Here is a 12,132-nt window from a genome sequence, read left to right as displayed (position 1 = left end):
GGTGGCTCCACCTACGTTCACCTTGATGATTACATCGAGTGGAATCCGTCGAGGGTGATTCCTCGGGGTTTCCCCTTGGTTTTTGGACACACGGATACTTGGACTTTACAACTATCACTTGGAAAGGCGGGTCGACCCTGAGGGGTACCCGCGAGTGATGTGGAGATGGGTTGACCTGGAGGGTACCCGAGATTTGAATACAAGGTGTGGCCAGGCATTTTTAGCCCTTGTCGCAAGTCCTCGAGACGGGGCGACGGGGTCACATCTTTCGTGAGTCTCTGCCCGAGACCGCACTACCAACACACTAACGGTTTGGATATTTGATCCGAGGGGCCTTTGGCCTGATAGCACTAACCATCATGTGGGCATAGTATGGGCGTTCTGCATCATATGCATCAGCCGAAGCTTAATAGACGTCATGCGACTGAGCGGCGCACTAAAAAAAATACACTTCCGTGATGATACGTGTTTGTCACAGTAGGTCGCTTTTTTGTCATGCATGTACATCCATGAAAAATTTATGACAGAATCAAGATAGTCATACCTGTGCTGTCGTAGAAGTGTTCCATGACATTACCAAAATTATCATCACGGAAGTGTCCACTTCCATGACGATAAATCGCGCGTCACAGAAGTGCTTTTGTCAAGGGTGACTGACACGTGGCATCTATCATAACGGAACGCCGTTAAGCTATCGGGTCAGGTTTTGGATCCGATAACCCGTTAACAGCCCCGACCAATGGGGATTTTCCTCGTGTAAAATCATCATTGGCTAGAGGAAACACGTGTCGGCTCATCGTGGGGACAGATGTCATCCACTCACTGGACAGAAGGCGCCTATGATACGTCGACACGTGGCACGACCCAACAAGTTTAAATGGGCCGGCCCAACTAAAGGCCCACAAGATTTTGCGGACCATAATGGGCCGGCCCAGCTAAAGGCCCACGAGATTTTGCGGACCATAATGGGCTGGCCCAGCTAAAGGCCCAAAAGGTTTTGCGGGCCATAATGGGCCGACCCAGGTACAGGCCCACGAGATTTTTGTGTGCCATAATATGCCGGCCCAGGTAAAGGCCCACAAAATTCTTGCGGATCATAATGGGCCGGCCCAGTTAAAGGCCCATGAGATTTTGCCAACATTAATGTGCCAGCCCAGCTGTAGGCCCACAAGATTTTGAGGACCCTAGTAGGCCGTCCCGTTAACTGGCTGCCATGTTTTGGGCCAAATGCCGGCCCATATTTGATACGGTCTATTAATGGCCTGCCACGCTCCGGGCCTAATAGTGGCCCATATGAGATCTGGCCCGTTAAAAGCCTACCACGTTCTGGGCAAAATTACGGCCCAGATCAGGTCCGGCCCTTTAAGAGGTTTTGGGCCTAATTATGGCCCATATCAGATTCGGCCTGTCAACTGGACACTATGCTTTTGGGCCCACTTGCTAAAGGCCCACTTAGTAATTCGGCCTGATATTAGTTTTGGCCTGTTAAGGGCCCGTTTAACATTTCGGCCCTATATTAATTTCAGCCTGTTAAAAGCCCGTCATATAGTTGGGCCTAACTACGGCCCTGTTTGCATCCGGCCTGATCGTAGCCGTTATCTGATTGGGCCAAACAAGGACCGAGACAATTTTTTAGCCTGTTAAAAGCCCGTGATTTGATTCGCACAATCATGGGCCGAGGTTCATTTCGGGCTGCTGCCGGCCCGTGAGCTGATCGGCATGTTTCAGGCCCAACCTACATCGTGATTGCATGACGGCCCGATTATGTACCATAATTTTACGGTTTGGCCGGTTTACTGCGAAGACAGGATATATATAAAGTAAAATAATTGCAGCATCGTGAATAAGAAAAAACCTATACTATATAATAAAGAAATTATGGCATATTACATCCACTGGGCATCAAAGTTCGCCACTATGATAATAAAGCACAAGCAGACAACATATTACATACACTGGGCATCAAAGATTGCCACCAGTGCAAATAAACACGCCGACAAAATAATATACAAAACCGACAGCACTTCAATAGAGTTCAAGAAAGGTTAGCCCTGCTGGGGAGCTGCAGTGCAAGCAGCTGAGCAAGATGATGAGACTGCGCTTGTTCAACACTTATATCTTCCTCACTCTAAAAGATAAACAAGCATACAGATGACAGGTTTTGCACATAAAAGTATCAGTGCTGACAATTCATCACATTTCTTACTGAAGAATAAAGTGACACAGTTTAAATTTGCATTAACACAGTATGGTATTGTTTAGGTCAAGACATGGCAGGAAATGACATTGTGAAGGAGTTGGCAGCTTCATGACACCACTAGATTACAGATCAAGAACTCATAAGTATCAATGGTTAGTGTGATGTCAATTTATACCATTTCAGATTGGCAAATAAAGGGACGGTTTAAATAGTAGTAGAATCATATGACATTTTTCATAGTTAAGACATTGCAGAATATGACATTGTGCTGTAGTGGGTAGGTTCACCACACCACTGGATTACAGATGAATAACAGAAGCATACATGCAGTGCAAAAGAAGATCACTTGCTCTGTATAGTTTAATTTACATGGTATGAAGAAGGAACTTGGTTGTACAACTGAAAACTTAAATTGAGAAAGGACGAACTTTTGTTTATGAACTACATATAATAAACTTTAATCAAGCAATTTGATGCAAACACCAAAAATAAACAGCTGTTGCAGTCATGCCTAACCAAATATACACAACAAAGTTTGAAGGCTTGAGATGGACAAACTTACATTATTGGTGAAGACAGGGTCTATAAAGGCCTTGTCCATGCTGATGGGGGGCAATTCAAGAAGTTTACCACAGAATCTTCTTCAAAAGCATTGCCTTTATTCTACATTTTGTTAAGAGTAAATATAGATGTGATAATATACGCAAAAGTGGAGAATATTTAAGATAAGGTGAAGAGTGATGCTACATAACCAAGTAGCTATAAATGTAAGTGCATCGATACAGGCAAAAGGTACAGCCAAGAGCAATGCACAGCTAAACTTCTTCAGTACCAACCTTATGGTAAGAGTAAATATATATCTGATGTGTAGAAAATGGAGGGCAAAGGAAAATAAGCTGCAGAGTGATGGTACATGAACAACTACCTGTCATTATAAGTACACTGATAAAGGACAGCATGTACTTACAAGAACAATGCAGAGCTAAAAAAACATAGGCATTGGATATATTCTACACTAATGTAACCATTCATACAGATCAGATAATTTGGAGCGAACAATTGATAAGCAAGCTGTCATGCATACTGCTGTCACATAATGAACCAGGTATGTATGCAAGTACAGTGATACAGGACAACAGGTACTAACAAGAGCAAAGCAGCAGGCAGCATATTTGAGATATCCTGTCATTCTTGTCAAACCGGAATTCTTCTTCGAGCAGATTTCCTGCAAAAAAGATCCGTAAGGCACACGCAGAAAAGTAGAAGTTCAAATTATCATGTGATTTCATAGACAATACCTCATCCTGGGAATGAGACCAGTGCATAATAAGGTTTTTCCATTCAATGTCTTCTAAATTTAGCACAGGAGACTTCACCAGGAATTCGTTTATAGACTTGCCATCAAAGTGTGATTTCCTCGGGTAACACCGATACTGCTGCAATGCTTCATTGAAAAGCACAAGCAAGCTTTGCTCGTCATGACTATCCAGATTGACCCTCGCCTAGTTACAACAATGTAATGTAAATCATTGATGTGTTCAATTAGCAAAAAACAGGAAAATAATAGCCATGAATAATAGCACTTACACGTAAGTTGGACAGGAAGATGTGAAAATGGTGTTTGTCTTCACAATAATCTTCCCATGATGGGAATATATGCATGTAGTCCCTAACAACATTGAAAGCATTGTCTTTTAAACTAGGAATAAATGGAATGGGGTTCCAATCTGCAGCAATTGGCCATCTCTGCAGTTGGGATAGGTCTTCGGTCGGTGGACTTGCTGTACTTTTTGCTGGAGTGGAATTTTTCTGTGGTACAGCTGGTGCTATGGCAAATGAAATCGGTATACCTTTTGCTGGAGTGCAGGTCCTGTGTGGTGTGGCCAGTGAAGTATGGGTACAGTCTGCTGGAGTCGGTCCTACGTTTTGTGTCACTGGTTGTACAACTAATATAAGTGGGGTGCTGTCTGATTTCTCCGGCACCACCACGTTTTTCAAGGACTTTGCTGGTGCTCCTTTAGGTTCGGCAATCATCCTCTTCCTTTTTGATGTCTGATGCACAAGAACAACATTTGAGTGGAAAAACATGGTATGATGACAGATGGAATATGTATTTATAATGGATGGGCATGGCATCTCGACATATATGATGAGTAAACTAAGCAGATGGTGGTGCAACAAAGTAGAAGAAATGCAAGACAACATATGCAAGATACCCGCAATCAATAAAACATTGCCAAATTAGAACAGGCACCTTGATGGGTGAACAGGACAGGCCATCTGCCTTTGACTTCTCGAGGTTAGAATAGTCATTAGGATGATATTCTGAACAAGAATCAACAGGTTGGGAGCGTATGAGTTTCATTGCATCCAGAATGGCACTCAATGCCTTGGTGCCAATTTTGAAAGTCATTGCAGTGTTTAGCTTCAAGAGTGGACTGCTCCTAGTGCGACACAAAGCAGCTACACAGATCATAGTGTAGATATAACAGGAAAACCTTAAGCATCAGAGTAAAATCAGCAAAGTGGAACTTGCTAGAATATATGTTCTAGTATTGCTGGTATGGCTAGAAAGGCTTCGGATACCAGATCTCTTCAAGTGAAGGTGTGGTACTGTTAATATCAATGTAACTCTCAAAGGCGACACAGCTCCCCGCATTTCCTTGCTATTCTTATAGGATTCAAGTGGGCAGGCCACTACAAATCCTATTCCTATGTTTACAAGATCCTACGAATCAAAGAGGCTCAAACTGTCCATCACAACCGGGCGTATAGACCTCTACACTGCAAATGTCCCTGCTCATCTTCAGTACAAGGAACATACTGTAATACTATCATACTCCCCCCATTCCAAAATATAAGTCTTGGTAGAGATTTCCACTATGGATCACATACAGATGTATCCAGGTACATATTAGAGTGTAGTTTCACTCATTTTGCTCCATATGTAGTCCATGGTGGAATCTATACAAAGACTTGTATTTAGGAACGGAGAGAGTACATATTAAAGAAGAACGGAAGAGGAACATGGTAAAGAAGAGCAAGCAGATTTTGGATAATAAAATGTTGGTTGCGCAGTGCCCACACATGACGAACCAGAGCGCATTAAGAATGCAACTCCTAGCTGTCGCTCGACCATTTTAGAAGGTTGGATGAAGATCCTACGTCTCCTAACCCTTCTTCTTCCTCGTCTCTGATTCTTCCCATACAGAGCACCGCACGGCCGCCGGCCGGACCACTGGCCCCCACCGCCTGTGTTCCTCCTCCACCCCCACCCCCACCCCCACCCCAACCCCCACCCGCGTCGAGTTTTCTTCGTTCGGCAAGGCCCCACAACCACCCGAGCCCCTTCGATCGCACCGGCGAACTCCGGCGAGCTCTGAAAAATTGACTGACCCAATTTTGAACTTTAGTCTATTATAGTTTAACTAGTGTGGAATATTAAAGGGGAAAACCATAAGCATTGCGAGCATGGTGTTGAGCGTGCCATGGCGGATCTGAAGGTGCAAACCTGACAAAAGGCAACTTCGCAACCAAGACAAGAAATCAGAGTAAAGCAGTGGCGATCTATTTTCTTGCTGCGATAAATAAGTTGAGCAGATACGAAAGAGTACCGCCTCTGGTGCGACGCCGTGTAGGCATCTGCTGAGAATTTGATGGTGCTACGGTAGCGATGGCTATCGGCGGCGTGGAAGCAGATCTAGGAGGGTAGACGGTGGCGGCGGGGCGCGGTGGACGAGACGGTCGTAGGAGCGGCGCCGGCAAGGTGGACGACGGTGGGGATGAAGCGAGAGGACGGGATGCAAGGATCCTGGTCCGATGCCGTGGATGAGAGAGGTTGATCTCTTGTAATGGACGGCGGCGTCGGGGTATCAGCTTCGGCATGCTGGAGGAGGACGGCGGTGGATGGGGTGGCGGACGGTGGCGGACAGAGGAGGGTGGGGTGGAGAGGGTGTTTTGGCGCCCACGGAGTACGAATGGGGAAAGGGAGGTAGAGAGGAAGGGGGAACCATGTTTACAAACTTACAAACTTAGCCCCTGTTTCAAATTTCTACTACATCACAGCAACACTAGTCGGTCGGGGATAGGACGGTAATCTCGCATACACCGAATATTTGCCGACGAGAGTTTGTTTTTGGTGCCCACCGTGTATGAATATGAATCGGGGAGGGAGTCGATTTTGGCCGAGGACACACTATGTTTTGGCGCCCACCGTGTATGAATTCGGGTGAGAGGCGGTTATGTCACGTTTGGGTGAAATTACAAACCTACCCCTATCGAAACCTATAGAAATCCAGCATATAGGCTTTGCGTGGCAGGGATAGGCAGTAGTGATTTCCATCTCGCAGATTTTGGTTTCGGGCGGTTACTGCGACTTTCCCTGCTTCGTTCAAATTTTGCAGAGTGCACGTTTACCGTGCCAACTCAATTCGAATCCTGTTTGTATTCTATTTTTTTCGGGCGGGATCTATTTTCAATTGGAATTACATTCTATATACATCATTTTATATATATATACTTTCAAAAGCACAACAAAGAATTCTGCTCCTTTATATGTATAATATGATCTACAAATACAATGATCTCGAAATCTTAAGGTTGAATTCAAAAATTTTTAACCAAATTATGTTCTACTAAAATGTATGGATCAGTAATATCTACATATTAAATAACATATATGTGCGTGAATTCATATGAGTATGCATGTTTGATATATCAATTTTGGTTCGAGTATGGATTACATGTATCACCATCTCGAATTCAAATATTTGAATCCCTTTTTTGTTCACTCCTTTCACGCCCATCTCTCTCGCATGCATGCTCCTTCAGGTAGCTGTCACTCTCTTTTCTCCAGCTCACCCGCACGGTCACTTCATGTTGCTCCTATCCTCGCAAACATGGTATCTCGACGTCTCCCTTGAGAAGTGTCACACTCTCCCTATCATTATAAAGTAAACGGTTTTCATTATCTCTCACGTCTCTACTATTCTCTGGTATCACTCGGTACCTAAGCTTTCTTTTTCACCGCCAAACACACAGTCTCCACTCGTCTTTCACTCTTCTCTCTATGGGATTCTCTCACACACCCTATATGTCTCTACATATGACTCATACAACTAAAATTACTCTCTCTATCTCTCCTGTAGACACACCATTTGTTGCGGTCTCCTTTTTGTCTCCATCCCAGACTGACATTATTTATTTGTTTACCGATCAGACAACCCCGACTACCATCTCCTCTCTCTTTCTCACAGACACACACGCACAACTCCTACCACTAAAATCTGAATGGAAAACGAGATTTTGTTATACCCAAACAAAAAAGGACTGGAGGGAGTGATTGCTCTGACATGGACGCGACCTCTCATAGCGTAGGCATTGAACCGGTGCGCCGACCAAGAGGGCCGCACTCGCTGCAGGCCCAGCTGAGCAGGCCTCCTCGTCGTGTGCAACCAGCTTAAGACTGCCCCGCCTGCCTTCATTGAATCCGTGCGTGTGCTGGCAAAACGTCCTTCCGCGAGCCGGCAAGCATTTTAGAACACCAAAAATGACTACAATATAATTACTTTACGCATGGTCTTGACTTGTTGTGCTCACACTGGTAGCAGGAACTAGTAGAGGATTTTCTTTATTTATAACTCTCCTCACATTTTTTGGCTTTGAAGTGAATCATGGTTGTGGACATTATGTATGAATGTGCAGATATCTGTGAACATGAGTTTGATGTGGAAGTTGAACTTGGAATGTCGGGCTTGCGCGTGAACTATACCATGTCCAATGCTTCGTCTGTTATTGTTTGGAAAGTAATTGTTGTTATTACATGACCCGAAAAAAACATTTTGTGCCACATCAGTAGATGCACAGACATCACAAAAGGCATGCTGACTGGATAAACATTTGAACCTAGCTATTATGAAGGAAATTTTGTATTGACAACAGTTTTAGATAGCAGGAGACGCTTAGCCTGCTCTGCCTCTGCTAGCTTATTTCTGGCTTCTTCCATCTCTTCTTTGGCTTCAGTGAAGAGAGCACCTAATTGCTCTTTTCGCTTCTTCAGGAACTCGGCTACATTCTCAAGGGCTGCTGCACGCTTTCTTTCAGCCTTTACTAATGCCATGAGGACACGAACAGCTGACGACTCCACCTGGCTTGTGTGTAATCCAGCATCATCTGGGAATTTGCACCTTGTGTCTAATCTAGCATCATTAGGGAACTGGCACCTTGTGTGTAATCCAGCCTCATTTTGGAAACATGATCTTGAGGTTGACCATACTTCCCTCCTTGCAGGAACTGCATCCTGACATGAAGTTACTTCTTTTTTAGATCAATACTCAGAGCAACCTAGATCCATTTAGTAGAAGCCAGATAAAAAGAACTCGGAGAAGTGAATTCAAAAGGAATAAATAAATAAAAATAGACTACAAGGTGAGAACACCCACTTCCTACATCGAGCTAAAAACGAAAGCATTTGGACGATTAAGACTCTTCTCATTACACATCGAAGAACACCACGCTTAAGAGAAACAGAAACTACAACATATACACATCGAAGAACACAAGGCTACATGGAAGTAATTGAAAGGGTGTTACTTACGAAAGCTCGTTTTACAGGTTCGGTGCAGCTCCTCTTTAACTTGCGACGCTCCTTGAAGATGTCCCGAATATCCCGTGTTTGATCTTCATTGCTCCTTTGCATGCTCGCACTCGTGGTTTTAAAATCTCAACATGGCAAGAAAAATATACTACTAGTAATACTCGCGCATCTTGTGGGCAACATTAAAGCACTCGTCTGCCATGTTAGAGCATCTCCAACAAGATAAACTACTCATACAAATGCATCTTGATGCGTGCAACGCATGGGCATTTTGCTAGTTCTAAAAACCTTCCCATCATTTGCCACACTACTGGTTGCAGATGAAAAACCTACCCAAGCACAGCGCAATATAGGAGCGACGCACAATTACAAGCTGATATTCTGTTGGACAATGGAGGCTATAACCAATTACTTTTACGGGAACAATAGCACCCAGGAAATTTGAAGGGTAGGTATGAACAAAATTGGAACTGCACATGTACTGCTAAGTGATTCAATACACATATTACCAATCGAGGAGGAGAACGATGGTCGCGGCGGCCTCTGTGAGTCATGGTCGGCAATGGGAGTTAGTTCATTGTCCACGACGGTGGTACTTCTGTGCTTGGCGTCGGCTTTCGGGAAGCAGATACGAGACCGTGGAAGATGATGCCGGGGAAGAGGCTCCATGTACGACGACGGTGGACCGGCTCCAGTGCGGTGTATGAGGTCGTCGATTAGGCAGATGCGCTGCGGTGGATGAGTGCGCCGATGTAAAGGGGAGGAGCACGAAGGCTGCGGTGCCATGGAGAAGTCTATTTTGTGGTGGGGATAGAAATTGGGGAGTATTCAGGTGTACTACTCTGGGTGCCGGGGTGGGGTTGGCTGGGTAGGGTGAACCCGAAGTTACGAAAACAGCCCCCTACCAAGCGTCATCCGTAGGCCTGTTCCGAAGGCTATGATGGTAACTTCCCACTACTCGAATCAGGGTCGCGGGAGATTTTCCCGCCGACCTCAAAATTTTGTGACACTGGACTCCCCGTGTGGCGTGTTGAGTGATTTGGCTAAGCAACTAGTGAGTAGTAGTAGTAAACTCTGCATATTAGGTTTGACCGAAGTCAAACTTCCTAAAGTTTGACCAAGTTTATAGAAAAATATAAACATTTACCATAACAAATATGTATGATGTGAAAGTACATTCAATAATGAATCTAATGGTATTTATTTGTTATTGTATATGTTAATATTTTTTGTTATAAGCTTTCTGAGAGTTTACAAAACTTGACTTTTACCAATGCTAATACGCGGACTTAAATAAAAATGGAGAGAGTACACATTTGTTTTCTTAGTTTGTAGTGAACTAATCATTTGTTGAAATTGTGAAATAAATATATTAGGCTATTGACTTCAAATGTAATGTTCTATACAATTCAATAGTTACAATCATTGTCGAATCCCAAGATGTATAGAAGGTCTATAGTACTTCACAACATGCTCAAACTCACATAATCCCAGTCAAATGAGAATATAAATGCATTTCATAGTTATTACTTTGTAGGATGCAACAAGAACAACCATAACTCTACATCAGCCATTATAGAAGCAACATTTTGACATATCCCAATGTGTGAATGAAACATGCAGAGAGAGCTTTTGAAGATGGAGCAGATAGGGAGGGAAAGATTGTATGTATGTGGACGAGAGAGTAGGAGACAAACCTAACGAGAGAGAGAGAGAGAGAGAGAGAGAGAGATAGAGAGAGAGAGAAAGAGAGAGGAAGAAGTTAGGTCTGTGAGAAAGATGCATACATGTAGTATACGTGAGATGCGTGTGCATCTAGATTCTGTATACGTGGAAGGAGAAGAGACAACATGTTTGATGAGAGAGGAGGAAAAGATTGAGGTGTTGTGCATGTTGGGGTGCAAAGCAGCACAAGCGAGAGTGGTCGCCGTATAACCTTGGATGGGGATGAATTGTGTGTTCGGGGGAGTGTGTGTGTGTGTGTTGTGCTGCGTGTGTCTCTCTCTCTGTGTGTGTGTGTGCGTGTGTGTGTGTGTGTGTCAGATATTGAGAGAAAACAAACCTAAGGAGAGAAATGGGTATTCACGAAGAGATTGTGCCGGCCTTGAGGTGGGCAGGGGCCGGGTGAGGGTGTCAAAATGTGCGCATTGATGCATGTGTTGCATGCGACCATGCGAGGGACGGATGAATCGAGAGAGATGGTTGTTGTGTTACGGATGCTCCTCTCTCTGTCTCTCTCCCTCCCTCTCTCTCTCTCACATGCACACACACACACACAAGTAAACTAGAAGACCGTTCTCTCATGTATACACAACATATCGACATCTATCTATGTCTCACTCATGCACGATCATTTGCACATTCACACCTCTCTATGTCTGTATCACACGCACACTGTCTCCACATTGCCCTTCCGCCACAACACACATATGGACACATACACACATTCTCTCTCAGTCACACACACAAAATCAGTATTAAAAAAAACTAGGGCGCACCTAAAACGTCCAAATCCAAATAAACACAAACTGGAGCTAAATTCAAATATATGGAAATATTGCAGCATCAAGAACTTTCACAAGAAAAAAAGTTGAGTAATATTCGAGGGTTGTTTTCACACACACAAAAAGGTTCGGTGGATGTCCTTCGAGCGCGACACGGTGACACACCGTTCGATTGACCGCGCGGCCGCGGTTCACGCGATTGCATAGGATTCCGTATCGTGGCCGTGGTACTAAGGATGGTCACAATGGGCAAGAACATAAGCTAGTACCTAATAAAAGCACTGCCTAAGTCTAATGTTTACGTGTACTAGTATGGTTTTCTTTTAAGTTTGACCAACCTTATATATAAAACTAAAGTAAGCTCCCACACGCGCACTCATTAATATGCCGCCGCCGTTGCGCATGTCGGCGCCCGCCTGCTCCGGCCAACAATTTCTCGCCCATCACCGCCGTGTCGCCGCCATCCCTGTGACATGAAGCCGAAGGCTTTCCCGCTCACATCATCTGCAGTCCCTCCTCGCGATGCCGCCGCGCTGCCAAGCACGCGAGCAGCTGGTGGAGCCGCGTCTATGCACGCAGCGTACGAAGAGGAGGACGAGCGCGTGCTCCAGCACGCCGGCATGGAGGAACTAGCGTGCCATTGTCGTCTTCGCCCGCGTAGAGGAGGCGCGCATGGTGGCTGTCGCGGCGGAAGCCGATCGCGCGTGCGTTGAGCCCGCAAACCGGATGCGGACGTGGAATCTATCTTCGAGACCTTGCATGCCACGTGGATCCTGCAATCTGAAGGAGCAATTTGGGTCAGTCGACTCATGTGAGCCGTTTGATGCAACATG

The sequence above is a fragment of the Triticum aestivum genome, chromosome 7A (genome assembly GCF_018294505.1).
Source record: "Triticum aestivum cultivar Chinese Spring chromosome 7A, IWGSC CS RefSeq v2.1, whole genome shotgun sequence".
In the NCBI taxonomy this organism is placed as follows: domain Eukaryota; kingdom Viridiplantae; phylum Streptophyta; class Magnoliopsida; order Poales; family Poaceae; genus Triticum; species Triticum aestivum.
This window is presented reverse-complemented; position numbering follows the sequence as displayed.